The sequence below is a fragment of the Typha latifolia genome, chromosome 7 (assembly GCF_019914945.1).
Source record: "Typha latifolia isolate L0001 chromosome 7, TyphaL0001v2, whole genome shotgun sequence".
Taxonomy (NCBI): Eukaryota; Viridiplantae; Streptophyta; class Magnoliopsida; order Poales; family Typhaceae; genus Typha; species Typha latifolia.
Genome location: NC_133092.1, coordinates 11,624,683 through 11,639,792, shown reverse-complemented (window position 1 = coordinate 11,639,792; position 15,110 = coordinate 11,624,683).

The following is a 15,110-nucleotide window of genomic DNA, read 5'->3' as shown; positions in this document are numbered from 1 at the left end:
CTTAACTTGATGCTTAGATAATGACCTTCAAGCCATGAACTTTTTTTTTTCCCTTGCTGCTTTTAGGCATTGCACATCATGATTAGCAATGCATCATTATGTTTCCTTTCACTTCTTTATTGAATATTTAATTAGAAAAGAATGTCGGTTGTTAAATGAAATATTTTGCTTTAAGATGGTGTTCATCTTGAAATTATACTAACCACCAACTTTAAACAAATCTTGCAAAAGAGGAAGAAAGGAGCAAAAGCTCAATAAACACAACTAATTCTAAAGGTAAATTATAGTTTACCCTATTATGATTTGACTTGATTTTTAACATAAGCATTTAATTTTTTTTTTTAGTCTATACTAAGCCGTTAGCAATAATCAGTCATTAACATGGATGTAAAATACTGTCTTATTTAAGAATAGTAAGATAGTTTGTTTATTTAATAACTTACTTGTAACGAAAAATATTACTCCAATGAACCACATTGATTCTAATGTTTGCATCGCGAGTTTCAAATGAAAAATCTAATAATTATAATTTAATCTGATCCATAAAGGGACTAAGTGTTGAAGTTTAAAATACATCGATTTAAGTCTCCTCACGAGAAGTCCTAGATTGACCAAGAATACGAGTTCATCTATGTTTTTGGTCTTCTAGATCAAGTAGGACCCAGCGTAAGTTATTCTAGTTAAAGTAGAAAATTAATTATGAGAAACCTCTTGATAAGATTAGAAGGGCATCATAATTTAACTAGAACAACGACATAGATTTTGGACGGCTATATAAAAACATAGAGGAACGCAGAGAGTGTAGAGATAGGTAATGCAAGATAAGCTTCGGAGCAATGGAGGGTTGTCCTATATAAGACCCATGAGGAGTTGATATATGGCAATAGTAAAATATAATAAGAAAGAGTCTCCAGTGGTATGTCATATATGAGTTTTGTAATAGTTCTTACAAGTGGGTGTTTGGGATGTTTTAGAGTCTTTATTCTTTGTATCTTATGTAATAGATCTATTGTTAAGCTATTTTTTTATTAAGATAATTTTTTATATAAATCTTTGTGTCTTGATTTATTATTGACGTTTCATCTCTATCTTCTATTTGATGAAATTAGATCACACATAAAGTGCAAAAACTCTGACAATTGGTGCTAAAAATTGTGCTTAATAAAGTAAAAGGTGTAAAAATAGATCGGCTCTTACCATACACAGTATAAATTGTAATCTCTTGAACTTTTTTTTAATGACATATAGATTCTTTAAACTATTAAAAATATCCTACTTCTGATGCCATAGATAGAAAAAGCTAAGAAAACGACCAAAATACCATCCGAGAAGATAAGGGTCTTTTGATAAATTAAAATTTCTCTCTTATTCTCTCTACTCATTTGAACTTGCAGTTGATAATTTATGGAAGTAAAAGATAATGAAAATCTAATAGAATGAGTTTTTAGATATTTTCAAGAGTTCACGAGATTGATGTGTCATAGGGAAAAAAAATTAACTAAGGTATATAAAAAATAATGATAGTTTAGAGAGTCTAAATATAATTAATGCTTCTTTAATCAAATCTCTTATTTATTTGTTTTATGTTTCATGAATCAATCCGACATGATCCAGTTTTTCCTCCTTTTGATTTTGTTCTTTCAAAAAAAGAATCATCAGTTGTCAAGTGTACTATATCCATGGCAGCTACTTTTGTTCTTTAGTTTTAATTTTTGCAAAAAATCCTTTGACCACAACTAGGTTGATAAAGTTTCTAAATGTTCTTTTTAAGTGATTGTAGAATGTTGTTTCAATTTTGTAGACAAAGTAACAAATTCCAAAGGAGGAAACAATTAAGCTATCTGAATATTAAATAATTAAAATATTATCTAGAATTATACTTTTATTATTATTTTATATCATATTAAATGTATATTCATTGTTCAATTCATATATTTTGATTTTAGTGCCTCAAAATCTAAAATATTTCATTACTTTTAAAGATAAAAAATGAAAGGGATAATTCCCTTTTTTCCTCCTAGACTATAACTCATTTCTACAATAAACCCATGAACTGTTTTTTGGTACATAATGACTTACTAAATTATCAAAATACCTCATCCTCCTAACATCATTGACGGAATTAACGAATTAACCAAATTGCCCCCCTCTACTTATAATGATAGGATAGTTAAGTGGCTTAGCTAATTTTAAATATTTTATTTTTTTAATTGCTTCGTTGCCCTCATGCCCCTCCACTTCTCTTCCTTTCCTATTTGTCTCCTTGTTCACCAACACCAATACACCATCTCCTCCTCGATGGCTGATCGAGCCTAATCGCCATCCACTTGCCGTGCCGGTTGTCGTCCCGGTTGCCGTTGTCACCAGCACAGCTCAAATAGCCCCATCTTAACGAGAGGTGTGATTTGGGCATCGTATCTTCATCAGTCCCAATGCCACCCTCCTCGACGAGGCACTCGATGCTCTCGATCTCAAGATCGAGGTTGGTGAGCACGGTGTGGGCCGAGCCCTTCCTTGCCATTGCCAGGCACGCCACAAATTTCTCTCGGAGGTTATGCCGGAAGGCCGCGTCTTTCAAGAATTGGCCGATGTAGCTAGAGAGGATCTAGATGATGCCTAGGTGGTCGATTAGTCAACAGTATGGTCTTGATCGATCACCATGAGTGCGGTGGCATGGAGGTCAACGCGTGTCCGATGGGTGAGGAGACCCAAGGTCTCATCTTTAACTTCCTCCTTTATAAATAAGGTTCGCAAGCACTCATAGGTGATGTGAGCATGGCAAACAAGCTCGAGAAAGTAGATCTGGTCATGAGGGTTTAGAGAGGAGGGGACCATCTCGGAGGAGCAGACCTTGCGCTTCCTGGAGATGACGACGATAGTGCCAACTCCTGTTTCTTCCTCTATCAACGGCTTATCGCAGACGGAGGAAGGGGTCTTTAGGGTGATTTTTTTCTTTGATTTGCAAGGTGTTTGGTGGTGGGTGGATTTCTGAGTCGAGAGGTCTCGGAGAGAAGAAGCCATTGATTAGTCTCTTGGATTTGGTGGTAGTAAAATGGGTTTCCTAAGGTATTTGAAGAGAGAGAGAAGAGAACAAAGGGAAAATGGAATAGAGAGGAGGGCAACGGTGATGCCGGGCTTGGAGAGAAGGGTGACGGAGAGGAGGAGGGTTATTTTTGTCCACCTAAAATTTTTCTGACTTGCATGTGATTTGCACATGTATATGATGGGTAAAATTATCATATATCTATCATGTGATTACCACGTGAAATCTTATGGATAGAAAAAAAAAGTAACAAAATACTAACATAAGGGGTCAAGCGAGATAAATATTTCTAATAGTTCATAGGGTCAGTGTGTATCAAAAAAAGTTTAAGAAGTCATTGTGGAAATGAGTAATAATTCAGGAGGTAAAAAGAAATTACCCCAAAATAAAATACCTAAAATACCCTTATTTCACATTAAATATATAGTTTCCCTTTTACAACTTATACAAGAGTAGTTAACTCATCTTTACAGTAATGCTAAAGAAAATTTCTATCATGGTGTTTTTGAAAAACTAACAGCAAAAATACAATGAGGTTGAATGATACATATGGTAGAGTGTGAATGATAATAAAGTAAAAAGTCATAGGATGTTATCACAAATTTTCCTATATATTCCTTGCACATTCTCTTTCATTTAAGCTTATTATTATATCATGCAAAAAAGTTAGGTTAAGATATACAAGTTAATTTATGCTCCAAAAGGAAGAGAATCATTTACTTATGTTCATTTGCTTTAGCCTTTTTGTTTAATTATGCGTTCTAAAACTTGAGCTTTAATTATTAATTATCTTATTAATGTTTGAAGCTGACTAGATTATAATTTTGTACTTCTATCTTACAATGTGGTGGATGAACTACAAGGCAGACATTAAGTTAATAGATGATTCAAATGACATCAGTCACAACTAAATTAATTAAATATGATTAACTTTGTGTTATCTCTCTTCAAAACTTGTTTAAATTAATGGTTCTTAGAACTTTGTGCTATCTCTCTTCAAAACTTGATTAAATTAATGGTTCTTAGAACTTAGTGTTATCTCTCTTCAAAACTTGATTAAATTAATGGTTCTTATTAAAATGTGGGGTATGCACACAAAAGAAGAATAGGCTTGAAGTGGGTATTTATTAAATTAAAGGATATGCTAATGCTATACTTCATTTATATGTGAGTATTTATCATTCTATCATTGCATATTAGGTTTAATCATTAAAAACACTTCAACTTAGTTTTGTCTACTGTAGATAATCATGTATATTAGTTAACTTAACCGTATATATAAAATAACTAAAAAACCTCGATACAAAGTCGAAAAAAGAAAAATAACTAAAAAAACCTAGATATTTAATTTTTTTTTCTAATTTTGAAATTAATAGGTTAAATTTTACTCCGAGTATTTTTGAGGATTAAACTCATAATATAATGGTCGAATAATAAATACCTATAAGGTAGCATGTAAATTATAATCAAAATAAAACACAGACTATTTTTAATCAATTCCCAGAAAAAAAAAGGATAAAAAAATTCACACTATATTTTATTTTTATTATCATTCACACCTAACAATATGGATAGCTTTTCATTCCTCAAAAATATTAATTTAAACTTACCAACTTTCTCAAAGTATTAAAGTCATTTAACATATATAGTTAATTGAACTCATTTACATAGTAACTATGTGATAAATATTCCTATAGTAAAGTGTGAAAGATAATATTAGAAAAAAAAAAAAATATATATATATAGTGTTTTTGATTCACTTTAGAAAAGTAAAAAAAAAAAAGTGTTTTATTTATTAGGATTTGGAGAAGTCCTTATTGGAAGAAGGGCCCATCTTAGGCATTGTGACTTGTGAGTGGTGGAAGGGTAGTAAACTACTAAAAGGGACCCTTATTTTTTTTTTAATTTTTATTTTAAAAAAAGACCCATATTAGCCAAGCATCATTAAAACCCAACCTATCTAAAGGAGAAGTTCCACACTCTTTTCCTAGCATTTGGGTCCCAGTCAGCAAACAACCAGGGCCCACCCAAAAAGGAGCAGACAAAGCTCTCTCTATCAAAGTCCAATGAGGAGGCAAAGATTATGGATGATCACAGTGTCAAAAGAAGCACTCTCTCTCTCTCTCTCTCTCTCTCTCTCTCTCTCTCTCTCTCTCTCTCTCTCTCTCTCTCTCTCTCTCTCTCTCTCTCTCTCTCTCTCTCTTGTGTAGGTAGTGTCCAAAATGATGGAACACATGGATGATAGATATGGATCACATCACTTCCATCTCATGCACTTCCAGGTGATAGTGATTAAACTTAAATATAATTTATCATAGTATACTTATGCTCAAAATTATTTTATTTTTTATATTTTAAAAATTTTAAATTAGTCTGTATACTTATGATTAAAGTGTAACCGTTAGTTTTTCTATCAAATTTAATTAAGCACCATATTTATTTTGGTCATTCAGTGACATTATCTAAATTACATGCGTGTCTTGTCTAAGAAACACAATATAGAGTATTGTTTAAGTTTAATAGAAAAATTAATTACCTCACTTTATCATAAGTACATGGACTAGTTTTATACTTTTTAAAATAGAGGAGAGTAAAGTAATTTTGGGCATAAGTATATAATGATAAAATATATTTAATATTTTTTTCTTTAAGAAAAACTCCAAGTATATTATACTGATAAATGTTGGATATAAAAAGAGATAAATACATTTAATCAAAATATATATAAGTGAGTTTAAATAGTTCTGTTAATATGATTAAATGCTACATAAGTAAATTGTTGATATGATTAACATATATCAAATGCTAATGCTATTAAAGCTTTCATTTATCTCAATTCGTCTATCGAAAAATTTTATATTGTCAACAAACTAACATATAATGTGACAAAAGTAATTAATAATGATATTAAATTTGAGAGGTAGTATAGTTGCCTAAGTCAAAATCTAACATTTCATAAGCTTTTCTAGTAAGGCAAATCAAGTGCCTTAAAATAGAGATTAAATTAAAAATATTAAATATAATGTAATTTAAATATTAACAAGATCAGTCATAACTTATTCACAACCTAACTCAATAATATATATTATATCTTTAATACACTCTTCAGATGTGGCTTTTAACTTCACACATAGACAAATAACAAATAGTATGATGTGCCACCTGTCAAACCATAGTTAAAAAAATAGAAAATAAAAATGAGCCAATAAGGCTTAAACTTATAATTTTAAAAAAAAATTTAGCTTTAATATCATGTTAAATAATTGTTGACCCAAAAAATTACTATGATTTTATTGTTAGTAGTATTACTTCTTTAGGGATATTATTTGTGAGAAAATATCTCTTTAAATGCTATTTAATTAATAAGCACTATTTTTTAATGTATTATATTTTTTTTGAACAAACAAACTGTATTTCAACTATAAACTGATCTGCCTACCAAATTAGGAGCAGCCTCAGATCTCAAAAGGTTACAAAAATTAGAAGAAATGTTATCATTCAAACCTACTAAATAGGTGGCCGGAGATTTCCTCCGCCGATGAGCTGCCCAGTCGACCACCTTGTTATACTCTTGACGATGTACATAGAGAACTTTGTATTCCTTAAGCCCTTTACTTAATCTAATACAATCAGCAGCCACATTACCATTTATCTTTATTAATAAACACTATTTGCTAATATAGATTGCAGTGGGATCATTTCAGTTATGTTCATTTTGTTTTTCTTCTTTTACCCATGAGTAAGAATAAAACAAATTAAGGATTGAGTTTGAGATTTGAAAATGCTAACTTAAATAAAAAATGAATTTCATCCAAATCTCAGTCTTAAATCATTGAAATTAATTTAATGGTTCCAAACAACGAATTTGATAAAGTTAAAATTTAAATCAATTAATTTTTAGAGAAATTTGAAAAAAAAAATCTTTAATGTAAAGGCTTTATACGATTCAAACCCTACCTTATCACTTTTTTTCTTAAAAAACTCGTATCTTTTATCAAAAATATTTAAAAGGGCCTCTGAGTTAATTTAAACTTATATTAGCTTATATTAGCTTAACCGAACAGAAATATTCTATTTATTTAAATATTTATTTTAAAATTATAAAACTATTTTCACCATCTTATTGTATAGAAAGAGTCTTAAATAAAACAACAAAGGTAACTTTGAAAATTTAAAATTGTTAACTTAAATAAAATGAAATATTTCTTGCCTGCACTTTGATCTAGGGCTATATCAAAGCCTTTGGGCACATGGGCTCGATTTGTTTAGAGCTCGACTCGAGCTCTAAAATGAGGCGAGTTAAGCTAATTTTTTGAGCTTGAATATATTATTGACCCGAGTCAAGCTAGAGTTAGCTCACTTGAGCTCGGCTCAATATTATATCTATAATATTAGATGCTCTCTCTCAATTTTTAAACCTAGAAGATCAAAGCCACTCTTGTCTTCACCGAGCTTCTTCTCCACTTCCCTCACTAGATTTGCTCCCATTCTCGCCAAGCATCTTCTCCTCTCTATCTCCGTCCCTTTGTCAAATCTTAACAGTCGAGCCTGAAATGGTATCAGGGCTAGGTTTGGGGTTTCGGCAGGGACCTTTCTGGGGCTACGATGGAGGTGGGCATGATCAGTGCGGTCGAGGATGGAGACTCCTCGGCTTCCAGCGGTGTTGATGTTAGTGGTGTGAGAGCTCTGGCTGATGTGAGAGCCTTACAAAGTTTCCCCCTCTAGTCGAACCCTTCATCGCTCTACTCTCCAGTAAATTATCTCTGCTATTGGTGAGGATCGAGCCTTATCAAGCTAGATATGAGCTTCACCTAGGGGTGTAAACAAGCCAAGCCTAAGCGAGCCGGCTCCTGCTCAAGCTCAGCTCAAAATTAATTTCGAGCCTATTTCGAGAATTAGGCTCGATTTAGCTCAACTCGATCCGCGCTAGACCGAGCCTGAGCTTCAACCTGAGTCGAGCTCCAGCTTGAATGAAGCGTGTTATCAAGTCATACACTGGACTAGTTGGATCGTGCCGGTGTCGACCCAAGTTTGAAATCAGTCAACCACGAGGAGGTTGAGGAGGAGGAGGTGGTGGAGGAGGCTTACTGATAAAGGAGGCGACGCTGACTTATTGATGGAGGAGGAGGAAAAGGTGGGCCAACGGCTAGAAGAGGAGAAAGGGATTGGTTTGGAGATGAATTTTATGAATGTTTATGGTTTAGAGTTTGAAAGATAATTTATATCAAGCCTATTGAGCTGAGTCTAAGCAAGCCTGCTCCGCTTGAGGCTCAGCTCAAGTCGAGCCGAGCCCAAGTCCGAGCTAAGCTTGAGCCGCTCGTTTATTTTAAAACCCCTAGCTTCGTCGAGTTAAGCTTTTCTAGCTCGATTCAAGCTTGAGCTGAGAAAGTCCAACAATCAAACTCAGCCGAGGTTGGCCCAGCTCATTCAAGCTCAGCTCGTTCACCACGCTGGTTTGGATACCGGCCATTCTGGTTTTTTTAAAGAAAAAAAAATGAATATAAGGTAAGGTTTTAAATCATAGAAAGCCCATAATACAGGGGTTTTTAATGTAAAAGTTTGTCCTTTGACGGTAACCTTATTGGTTTGTGAGCGCACCTCCTATGCTTCCATTATCAATAACGTTTTTGTGGTCTCCGCTCCGCATGCGCGGGAGCGGCGTTCGGGTGCTCCCACCAGACACGCACAAGGGGTGTCCAGGGAACAACCACGTGGCACCTTTCCGTACATCCATCACATCTGGGCCATCCGCTCTCTCCACGTGGCTAACGTGGTGGCCGTCCAGGCCCGTCGCTATCGGCTTTGAAGTGGAGATGGGCTAATCATAGAGAGGGTGGGGGGACCCACCCTGGGAAGCTTTAGAGGCATGCCAAAGCTTATCCATTTAAGAGCTCGCCACTGCATCACTGGCCTATTTACCGAGTTTGCCACTACGGGTTATAAATACGCCCAAAATTACCAAATTACCCTCTGCGGATCCATGCGTCCCTTTCTGTCTGATGTGAGTAATTTAATAAGCCATTATGACAATTATGTCAAAAATGAGGTGTTACTTATTCTATATACTTTTTTTTTATTGGAAATTATCTCAAAGTCTCAGTTTTGCTAAAGAATAAGATATCCTCCTCATCCATGAATTAGAGATTTTTTATTCATGGTTTATAATTAAACACCAATAGATATATAGTATAACTAGAACTTAAGGGTGAAAAAATTGACCCGATCTAATAATCCGACACGATAATTTAATTTTTAAATGAGTTTGAGTTTTAGATTAATCGAGTTCGGATCATACACAAGTCGACCCGATTATTAAACGGATTGTATTCGTGTTTATTATTTTCAACCCGATTAATTTGTTTATGACTTAACCGGCCAACTCATTTGTGACATGATAACTCGACTAACCCGTTTATGATCTGACTAACTCATTTCTAACCCCGCTAACTTGTTTATAACACGAAAATATCATTTTCGACTCGAAAAAACTCATTTATAATCCAAATAAACCCATTTACAAACTGACTAATTTACAATTTTTTTGATAATATGTTACTCAATACCCTATTTATAATTAGGGCTATCAAAATAAATGAGTGGCTCGAGCTTGGCTCGAGTTCGGCTCGGCTTGGCTGAAGCTCGAGTTCGGTTCGGTTTAGTTAGAGATGAGCCGAGCCTGAGCCATTGAAATCGACTCAAAATTAATATCGAGCCAAGTTTGAGCTAGAGCCAACTCGATAGGCTCATATAAAAGGGGTGAAAAAACCCTAATCCCCAAATTCCACATCCTCATCGTTGCCTCCTCCTCCTTCAGCAACTACAAGCCATCGTGGTGCTAGCAAATCTCTAGCGGATCAAGGTGGATCAGCACCTTCATCACGCAGCTCTCTAGCAGGTCCCCCAGCGCGGTCCCGCAGGCTCCGCCTTTAACATCCGACCCAACGATACTCGAGAAGATGACGGTCATGGAGGAGGAATCTTACAAGACTAGATGGTGAGGCTCAGCTTGGGCTCGATATGGCTCGGTCTAGTTCGATTCGACTTATAGCTTGAATGTGGCTTGATAATAGGCTTATTCCAAGCTCGAGTTTGACTCAGGCTCGGGCTCGGCTCGAGTTGAGCCGAGCCAAACTTGAGCCCAATTATAAGGCTCAAAACTAATTTTGAACCAAGCCTGAGCCTGAGCCTGAACCAGCTCGTTTACACCCCTATTTTATAACCTGTGTAATCTGTTTAATAAACAAGTCATGTTCGTATTTATAATATCATGACCTGACCTAAACCAGACCCGACTCGACATGAACCCGACTAATCTGACTCGAATCCTACCCTACTAGTACCATAGATATAGAGACTTTTTATCATTGCTTTTTTGTTCATTTTACAATGAAAATAAAGGTGAGGACCCTCTATCCTAGTATTTGCAACCAAACATAACATACATACATACATACATACATACATACATACATATATATATATATATAGCTCTTTTCTAAATTATGGATGAAATATGAGTATAACACTATCCATAAGTTACCTTATTCTTCAATCAAACAATGCCTAAAAATTTACAAAACTAGAATAAATAGGGACAAGCACAAAGATATCTGTGGGTCTTACTTTTCAACGAAGAAATTAGGTTTAAATTCTTACAATATGTTTAACCATATTGTCTAGCTTATAATATGCTCTTGAATAATAATAATAATAATAATAATAATAATAATAATAATAATAAAAGGGTCTCCTCTGAGATAGAAGAATAGGGGAAAATATGGAATGTCAAAATTGAACATATAATACAAGATGGTTTTTATTTGTATTTCTTGCTCAATAAGAAAGTTTTATTTTTCTCAGAAATAGTTAGAAATGTTAACAAACTCATAATGAGTGTGAAGTAAAATATGTTATCATAAGAGAGAGAGGTAGAGAGAAGGGAGATATAGAGAGGAGAGATATAGAGAATAAACATTAATTATTTATTATTACTCATGCTTAAAGCATTTCTTAGCTCTATCTTTTGTTATTACTTTAGTATGATCAATTTGCCAAAAATCACAATAATTTAAATATTCTCATTCATATTAAATTGTGTGACGAATAATAAATTTTTATATATGGATATTTTTAAAACACTTATTTATTTTTATTTTTTTGCATAAATATTCTTCAAACCTGACTAATCTTTAAAATATAACCAATTTAATTATAAAAGACAAAAACACCTTTATTCTCTTAGGCATCAATGCAAAGAACCATAGAAGGGGTATACATGTTGATCCTCATTTGGATAAGATACTTTCTTTTAGGAGTTTGTAGAAGAGGCATCTTCCATTTTTATTATAGTTATCTTATTCTTTGATGCTTGTTCTACTTCTCAATAATTATATTTTTTTAATAGATTACAGTTATATTCAATTAAATGTTCTAATAAACTTTTGTGATATTGATCAGAAACTACGCTGGCATTTATTATTCTACCAGTTTATTATAGGTTTAATCTTCGCAAATAGAGTTAAATTTAACCTAATAGCATCTTACGGAATACAATATATTCTATTAATTTTAAAATTAAAAATTTAAATATCTAAATTAATTCTCATAAAAAAAAACACTCTAAGTTGTGCCCTGACTCAGTATTTATATTTATAGTTAAGTTAACTAATGTATATAATTACATTTAGTTAAAAAAAAAACTATGTTTTTTATTATTAAGCCCTAAGGTAGGGTATAAGTAATTGTAAAAATAAAATGCAGTGTGTTTTTGATTAATTTCTCTAAATTTTTATTATTCTTTTTGTATTTTCTAATGCAAGTGTCTATATGATAGATAATTAATAGTAGCTTGGGAGTTTAATTAAGCAATAATCTTGAAAGCATAGATAAGAACACTAGACAACAAAGTTTGGCACGTGCAAGGCATTAGGATGGATTAGTTGGAGAAAATTACGGATCACAAGTAATTATATTTTTAGTATAGCGATGGAATCGATATATATGTTTGAAAAGAGAAGCAAGTCCCAATTGGATGTAATTTATTTTGACTACTATTGTCATCAATGCAGGAGATTATTATATTGCACATCCTACTAAAATAGGGGCATTTGTTAAAAAAAGCCCTTTAGTTTTTAAAATAGCAAAAGTAAGTCCTTGTGGGCAACTCTTTTATAAATTGTATACATTTCATTATAAAAAAAAAATTCGAATTTAATGTTAAAAATAAGTGCATTCAGTAGGTTTTTTTTATTTTATTTTGTCACCCAGGCTTTTTTATTTATTTTTCTTCCAAGTTGACTGTTATGTCATTTTAGTGTCTTATTAAATACTGATGGGACACTATAAGAGAGAAGTCGCCTCATACACTTCTTCTTTTTCTTAATTTTCTTATATTTTCTTTTTATCTGTTGCTATTATTTCTTCTTCTTTTTCTACTTTTTCTTCTACTGTTGCCGCTGCCGGTTCTTCTTCTATCTCTTAATTTTATTCTTATTTTTTCTATACAAATCTTCTTTAATCGCTCTTTAATTAATAAACTAAGAGACTAATTGGAAAAACTTTAAAATTTGTGTAGTAATTGTAAAATTCGTAAATTAACTATGTTCCTAATACGAAATCATACAATGAATAAATACTTGTCGCTTTCTCTTAGCTACTCATAGTACTAATATTCTCTCTTTTGAAAGGTTAATTATAGTATTTAATTTTTTTAGTTCTTATTAATTGGGAGAAAATCTCATTACACTTAAAAATTATGTTAAATTAAAATATTGCTCGTAATAATTAGCAATGTATTAGTGATTATGAGATTTCTCCAAAAGTTTAAATAGAGTAGTATTTCTCTTACTTCTCCTTATCATCTTTCTTTTTATGATCATAATTTGTAGATAATTAACAAAATTCATACTTTATTTATAAATTTTTTACCCTACTCCTTTTCTATTTATTCTTATATATTTTCACTCATCCACCTTTTTATTTTCATTGTATAACAGGCATATATAGAATTATTTTCAGTCAAAAATAAGAATAATAATAAAGAGCTAAGAGAATCAAATGGAGAAAATATTTGTGCTATGAGTACCTAAAGAAAGGGAGAAATATTTATCATGCTGTATAATTTTATATAAGATACATAATTAGTTTGCAAATTTTATAGTTAATTTATGAATTTTGTTGTTAACCAACAAATTTTATTCTTCCATGAGTACCTTAAAGAAAGGGGGAAGCATTGATGGTGTACAATTTTATATAAGGTTTACAAATTGCATAGTTAGTTTATGAATTTTGTTGTTAACCAACAAATTTTATTGTTAATCTATGAATCTCTCAATTATATTCACTAATCTTATTTGTCTTTTTTTTTTTTTTTTTACTGAAAATAATTCTATACAAGTTTTTTATTAAAAAAAATAAGGTGGTGAACGAGTGAAATATAAAATAATAAGTAGGATAAAAGTAGAGAATTAACTATAAATTTTGTAAATAAACTATGAATTACAATCATAGGTACGTGCATAGTAAATTATTGTTTATATAATTTAGTCCAATAATTACTTGCACATATCCAATATATTTCAAATTTAAGCACTTAACCATCTGTGCCAAGCTGCACTAATAAATTATCCATTGATGAAAATATAAATTGACTTAATTACCCTCGTCGAAATATAATATTGAGAATGGTAGAGGTAATTTATTGATTTAAAAATCTAATAGTTACACAAGGTCAATTTTAAGCCTTCTAGAGAGTATTTTACTCTCATCTTAAAGCAGACAGAGAATAAAATTAAGAAAAAAAAATGATTATATAATAATTTTCATTAAAATCTATAGTTTTCAAGGCTAATATATACTTTAAAATAAAATTGAGGGAGTGAAAATATGAAATATTTTGAGGGGGTCACACTGTAATTGTCCCTTCAAATAATTGCTTGTACTTTTTGTAAGAAAAGGAGGATAGGTTATTCCACTTATAGGTAAGTTAAAGTGAGGTCACCAATTTCAAGGTTAACCTAATTAGGTAACTTCCCCTCCAATAATTGGTCTCTCTTTCACCCTAGAGAGTAATTAACCATAGCTCCTCATGGTGGAAAGCCTACATGGTGTCCAAAAGAACCATCGTTTGGATTAAGAAGTCACTTTACAGTGAGTGTCCTCATAAGTAGGATTTGTAGCATATCATATATCATAAATTCATAGTGAAATACTTAACATTATTACCATTATTAGTATCATGTATAACAACACAATCAGCGATTTTGTAACTCATCTAGTATCGTATTTAAATTTAAAAATTAATATTTTTTTAATACTAAAGATAAGAATATTCCTCCTCCTGTAGAAGTAAAATACCCTCCTCTCTCTCTCTCTCTCTCTCTCTCTCTCTCTCTTCATTATTGGATGGAGACCAAAAGAAGCCCAAATTTTGTGATCTACTCCAGAAGACTATAAGCTGTCTCAATTGGAGCTTTTATGGTGGGCCCACCCCCCCTTATCATTCCCCTCATCATCTCACCACACCTCTCCATCCATCCCATTTCCAAAAGCAACTCACTCACTCACTCACCTAAAAAAGAAAAGAAAATATTATTATTATTATTATTATTATAAATTTATCTTATTTCTCTAAACCCCTACCTACCCTTTTGGCCAGACCCCCCCTCACCATGTCCGAGTGAACTGGAACAAACCTTATCCCGATCCACCGGGGCTGGGAATTAGAAGAAATGAAGGAGGGCATTTTGGTCTTTTCGCGTCAAGGGAGGGGCTAGGAAACGTACGTACGTGCAGCAGAGTCCCCCCCCCACACCCCCACACAAAGAGCAAAGAGAAGGGCAGAAAACAACACACTTGCGTGCAGGGCTTGGCTTGTGCACTCTTCTTTCTGATTGGGATCCTCAGTTTGATAATTGGAATTCTTTTTCTTTTCATTTCACACCCTGCTTTACCTGTTTATTACTGTTTACTCCGTTTATCTTTTTACCACTTTATACTTAATTTTGGATTATTACTTCACCTATAACTAACTAATTCCTGAAGAAGAGTGCTCTTCTTAGCTATTTCA